Source organism: Panthera uncia, assembly GCF_023721935.1.
Source record: "Panthera uncia isolate 11264 chromosome C1 unlocalized genomic scaffold, Puncia_PCG_1.0 HiC_scaffold_4, whole genome shotgun sequence".
In the NCBI taxonomy this organism is placed as follows: domain Eukaryota; kingdom Metazoa; phylum Chordata; class Mammalia; order Carnivora; family Felidae; genus Panthera; species Panthera uncia.
The window spans coordinates 34,359,256-34,365,304 of record NW_026057585.1 but is presented as its reverse complement, the minus strand read 5'-3'; the positions used below and the strand labels follow the sequence as shown (position 1 = coordinate 34,365,304).

Genomic DNA, 6,049 nt, shown 5'->3' with positions numbered 1-6,049 from the left:
TCTCTCTCTGTCTCTCTCTCTCTTCTCTGCCCCTCTCCCCTGCTCATGTGTTCTCTATCTCAAAAAAATAAAATAAAATAAATAAAATAATTTAAAAAAATGAAAATATCCTCAATCCTATTTTTAAAACAAGGGAGAGAGTTGGACGCTTAACCGACTGAGCTACCCAGGTGCCCCATATGTGGTGTATCTTCTATATGCCAGGCAGAAATTCAGGCATTGGGGATGCTGCAGTAAAAAAGACAAAAAAAAAAAAATTCTGCCCTTGTAAGTTTACATTTGAGTGGACAAAAGCAGTCAATGACCATAATTAGTACATTATAGAGTGTTTTACAAGGTGTTAGATGCTGTGGGGAAAAAAATAAATCAGAGAGACAGTGAGGAATGTTGAGAAGATGCCATTTCAGATAGCGTGGAGATAGACCTCATTGAGAAGTTAACATTTTCGCGACAAACTTGAAAGATACCTACTTTAAGTATTCCAGCAGAAGGAACAGTCAACGTAAAGCAGACGTGTGCCTGGTATGTTTGGGTAACCCCAAGAAGGCCAGTGTGTCTGCAGCAGTGTGAACCACAGAGAGGACTGGTGGGAAATGAGGCCAGTCGCAGGGGCTGGGTTATGCTGGACCACAACTGTAGGCCACTGTGAGGACTTTGGCTTTCACGTAGCGTGAAATGGGAGCCATTGGAGGGTTTCAAGCAGACGACTGGCATGTTTTGTCATGTGTTTTAAAGGTGTATCCCTCTGGCTGCAATGTTAAAAATATATCCAAAAGGATGAGAGATGAAAGCAAAGGAGTCAAGGACAACTCTTGGGTTTTGCCTGCACAGCCATAAAGATGGAATTGCCATCAACTGAGGTGAAGCAGACTGCAGGACGAGCAGCTCGGTGGGGAGAAAATAGGAGTGCGTTTTGAACATGTGCCTGAGATGTCTACTAAGCGCTTCTCAGACTATCAGTTGGAGGCTACTTGATTTGGTTGGAATCCCAGCAGTTTCAGGTTCAAACAAGGACCCCTTCCTTCCCTCCCACCCTCTCTCCCTCCCAGGCACACTGATGCAGGAAAAAAAAATAATGACTCCTATTCAGGGTCTTCAACCCCTAGTTTCTGAGCTCTTTTTAAAAAATTCTTAAAAAGGGGTGGGAGGGTCATTCACTAAAATAACAATTAGCAAAGAGCCACCTTGTATCTAATTTGTCAGATTACCCTTCGGTAAATCCAATCTGAAACTTATCAAAATGAACTTAAATAATCAGAGAAGTATTTTCAGCTACAAATTCTTGGCTCATTACATTTTTACTCAACTAGTAAGACTGAAACTAATTTTTTGTTGTTTATTTTTTTATTTTTGAGACAGAGAGAGACAGAGCATGAACGGGGGAGGGCCAGAGAGAGAGGGAGACACAGAATCTGAAACAGGCTCCAGGCTCTGAGCTGTCAGCACAGAGCCCAATGCAGGGCTCAAACTCACGGACCGCGAGATCATGACCTGAGCCGAAGTTGGACACTTAACCGACTGAGCCACCCAGGCGCCCCTGAAACTAATTTTTAAATATCTTCACATTTTAGGCAAATTTAATTCAGCATCTCCTGGAGAGCATATCCGTGTTCACTAGTCACCATAAGAATGCTTCATTTCTGAGCACTCCCATGAAAGAACAGATATTCAGTCAATCATTTGTAATTTAAACTTGTAAAATGAAGAAATTACTAAACATTTTCCACTTAATTTCTAACTTTCTGGGTATCATGAGTTATGACTCATTCCTCCAATGGTCATCCCCTTAGGGTATCTCTAAAGAAAACATGACAAAAAGGCTTGATGTCTCATCCAAATCACAAGGTTATGATCTTTACTTCCTTAAATTTGACTGCAAAGGATTATGAATTTTTTTTTAAGAAAAGGAAATTTTTTGGAAGAATGCAAAGACACTTTTGTTAGATCAGCCTGATAGTCTTTTGTTAGATAGCTTTTTCTAGATTTGTTCTCAAGAATAATCAAATAATTCAACGTATATTTTATGTTGCCATGCTAAACAATAGAGATATAAAGGAATGAGATTCTATCCCTACCCTGAAATCCAGTGGCGGGGGTGGGGGTGGGGGAATCCATATAAACAAGTCATACTTGCTATAATGGAAAAACAGAGAAAAGAGTGACTCATTCTGTTGGATGCCTGGATGGCTTTACAGAGAAGGTGATATTTGAGTTGGGTCTTGAAAAATAAATAGGTATTTACCAGGTAATGAAGATGAAGAAAGACACTACAGATTGAGGTAGAGATAGAAGTAGAGGTGTGGGATGAATGGATGCACAGTTATTAAAGGGCGTGGCGTATGGGGGGAGCAGTAGAGAGCCCCCTGCTCTCTCATCGTGGGACAAATCCCTGGGCCTGTGCAGCAGTATGCTAGTGGCTATGGAAACCCACAAGACAAGCGTGTCCCAGCTGCCTGGGGCTTCTCTGAGTTTATTCAACTTCATGTCAATTTTAGTTAATAGTAATTTTAGACATTTTCCCCAGTTTTGTTGAAATGTGACTGACATACAGCATTGAATAGAGATTTTAGACATTTTAAAAATGAAAAAAAGGGCACCTAGCTGGCTGAGTCAAAAGAGCATGAGACTCTTGATCTCGGGGTTGTGAAGTCAAGTCCCACGTTGGGTGTAGAAATTATTTACATAAATAAAAAAATAAGCATGAAAATAAACATGAATATATTTGTGAAGAATACAAAAAGTTCATGCATTCTTTATATGAAACAAATACATCCCGATTTCAGAAGTCTGTTTCAAGCTGTAACTCTTATCATCAGCCTATCATCATCAAACCCTGTGGTTTCAGGCCCCTTGGCTCTTAGGGGTTTCACTTGAGAAGCACTGGACTAAAACATGGGTCGAACAGAAGAGAGAGACAGGAAATGAGATTAGAAAAATAACTCATTATCTCCTAGATATCTTTAAAGCATCTTTCAGGACTATATTTGTAGTGGGTTTCATATGCCAAATTGAGAATATTTAGGCAAGGTGATGTCAAGATTGAATCTCTGTTGTAGAACACCGTGGCAACTTGGCAAATCAATTTGAGAGGAGGAAACAGAACAAATCAAGAGACTATTACTACCATCTAGGTGAGAAATGGGGCCTTCCTGAGATATGGCAGAGGCAGTGAGGATGGCTAAGAAGAGACTATTTGAGAGATAATTTAGGAAAGGAAAATGACAGGACTTAGTGACATGTTTACTGTTGAGTACTGGGAGTCAGGAGTGATTCTCAGATTTCTAGCTTCGCAAACCCATGAACAATGGATACTATTACCTAAGGTAGAAAATAGAGGGGAAAAAGTTTCCAAAAGTACCTCAAAGATATCTGAAAGACAATGAGTTGACTTTTGCCTCTGCTAAATTGTGATGCCTGTGGCACAGAAATTATTCATTTAATATCTTCATCTAGCAACTATTAAACACCATGAATTAAGCTAGGTATGTATTTTAAAATGTCCAGTAGGTAGTGGAAAATCAGGTCTGAAAGAAATTTAAAAGATGTATGAGGCTGAAAATACAGAAATGAAAGCCACTGATGTGCTTTGCAGGATGGCAAAAGCTAAGGGGACCAGATATGCCAACAGGAGAGTACAGAGTAAGAAAAGAAGACTCACCCTGAGCCCAAGGAAAAGTATTCTTTCAGTGTCAGGGTGTAGAAGAGCCTGGGGAAAGGTTGTCACAATGTCAACATGATAAGTCCTCCTCCTAGTTTTTAAAAATGATTTCCTTAGTAAAATTTATTAGCATTTCACAAAACAAATTCTTCAGAAATTTGGAAGAATATATATGATCTTTCTGCACACCGTGTGAAGTCATAGGATCATTTTCTCAAATGTCACGAATCTGTACGCCTCTTCTCAATTAAATATTTTCATTTAAATTGGGTGTAAAAAATTAATTGGGGGCACCTGGGAGGCTCAGTCAGTTAAGCCTCCGACTCTTGATTTGGGCTCAGGTCATGATCTCATGGTTCATGGGATTGAGCCCCACGTGGGGGTGTGTGCTGACAGTGTGGAGCCTGCTTGGGATTCCCTGTCTCCTCTCTCTCTGCCCCTCCCACACTCACATATGGGTGTGCACTTTCTCTCAAAATAAATAAACATTTTTTTAAAGAGTATTTTTTAAAGAAATCAATTTGGACTAATTACTGTAGTCAATTGTATTACTTTATTAAATTCTGCCAGCTTACAAATTAGGCAGTTTTAATTATTTTTTAAAGGAAAGAGGGAAACAACGTTCAGGGAGATGAACTTCACTGTGTGAATCCCGTAGGACCCATAACCACAGATAAAATGAACCTTAGAGTTACTAAGGGATTTAATCTTCTCCCCCTGAGACTTCCAGTATGAGTCAAACTATACAAAAACTATTTGGCAAGAGGAAAATGTAACACATCAGAATTCTGGGACACTCACGACACCCGATCCAGCCAGATTTTATCTTTCACATCGGAATCTAGGGCAGATTCCTGGGACGGCTACCCCGACCCAACCGCCCCAACCTCCCATGGGGGAAGCCGAGCTGTCCTAAGGGGGTTGGAGCCCTCAATCTTCCTCCCAGCCTTCACTCCCTGCTGCTAGAGATCACACCCTAGACGGATTCATCTTTGGGTACTGTTGCACCTGGTGAGGGCAAGGCTGTCCGTCCTGGGGTCAAGCCAAGCCACCACCCTCTATACAGGAACCCACATTGCACAACTCCTTCCTTGCCGGTGGAAAACTGAGCTGGCCCTAGTTCAAGATACATGACGTCCACATTACGGCAACCAATCACAAGTCTGCTCTTAAGGAGCGGGCCAGGGAGCGGACACTGTATTGGTGGTGGTGTCTTGTCAATCTCAGCAGAGGCACCGCGTCTTTCTCTTAGCAACGGATGTGTCATAGCAACAGCTTGCCGGGAGCTGCTGTTTGTGCTCTTGGGACTTGGCTTTTCTGAGAGGAGAGTCAAACTTCCATCTCCAGCTCCCAAAGGAGCTTTCTCCAGGGTACTGCAAAGAGGCTTTTTCCCCTTCAGTTTAGCAGTATCAGGTAAGGGACTCTGATGGGAAATCAGGCTTTCCCATCTGAATGGGAAAGGAGGCGTGGAAAACAAGTATTTTACTCACTCTTCCCTGGGCTTTTGGAACACTCGCTGGGCCAGTGATGTGCTTGATGCAGTAAAGACTGCAAAAAACTACAAAACGTTCCCTGATTTCAGAGAACTTCCAGCCTAACCAGGAGACAAAAATGGCAGTGAGAGAGCAGTTAACGACACTCTAAGAACTGTGGGGGCGGGTACTAGGGCTGTTCACAGGTAGTATATCACATTGTCTAGCACATTGCAGCGCAATGCTAGGAGCTCAATAAATGATGGCTGGCCGGCTGGCCGGCTGGGTGGATGGATAGATAGATAGATAGATAGATAAAAAGGAAAACAGCATGATTCTGGCACAGAGATGAAAGTAGAAAAGATTAGCGTGGGCTGACGTAGTTAGAGAAGTGACTTCAGGACTATTACAAATAGGCTAGAGTAGATGAAGAGTAAAGAAGATGAATGGGAGAACATTAACTCTTTGAAAGTAAGGGCCTTGTCAGATTCCTCTTATGACCTCCCGTGCCTAATTGCTGCTCAATAATTTCTCCCTCCTTCTCCATGGTGTATGTTGCTTGCTGAATGAATTCACAGCAATCTTTCAGGAAGCTCTGAGTTTGAGGCCTTCTGCATTTGTGGAGGCTTGGCATAATTACATAGAATGTGATTAGAAAGTGTCAGGGAGAGGTGCCTGGGTGGCTCAGTCAGTCAACTGACTCTTGATTTCATCTCAGATCATGATCTCAAGGTTGGTGGGTTCAAGCCCAGCTTCCAGCTCCTCGCTGACAGTGCGGAGCCTGTGTGGGAGTCTTTTTCCCTCCCTCTCTCTGCCCCTCCCTGACTTGTACTCTCTGTCTCTCTCAAAATAAACTAAAAAAAAAAAAAAAGTGCCAGGGAAAACGAGATTCTTTCAGCCTGAGTGAGAAAGCTGGGGA

General features: G+C 42.2%; 1 protein-coding gene across 1 annotated transcript in view; it reads left to right on the top strand.

Annotated features, from left to right (window-relative positions):
- Positions 1-4,921: 4,921 nt before the first annotated feature.
- Positions 4,922-6,049, top strand: part of DNAI3 (dynein axonemal intermediate chain 3) — an 84,204-nt gene continuing 83,076 nt past the window's right edge. Inside the window, exon 1 of the mRNA XM_049618471.1 lies at positions 4,922-5,071. The gene's annotated coding sequence lies outside the window, so the exon portion shown is untranslated. The remainder of the gene's footprint in view (positions 5,072-6,049) is intronic.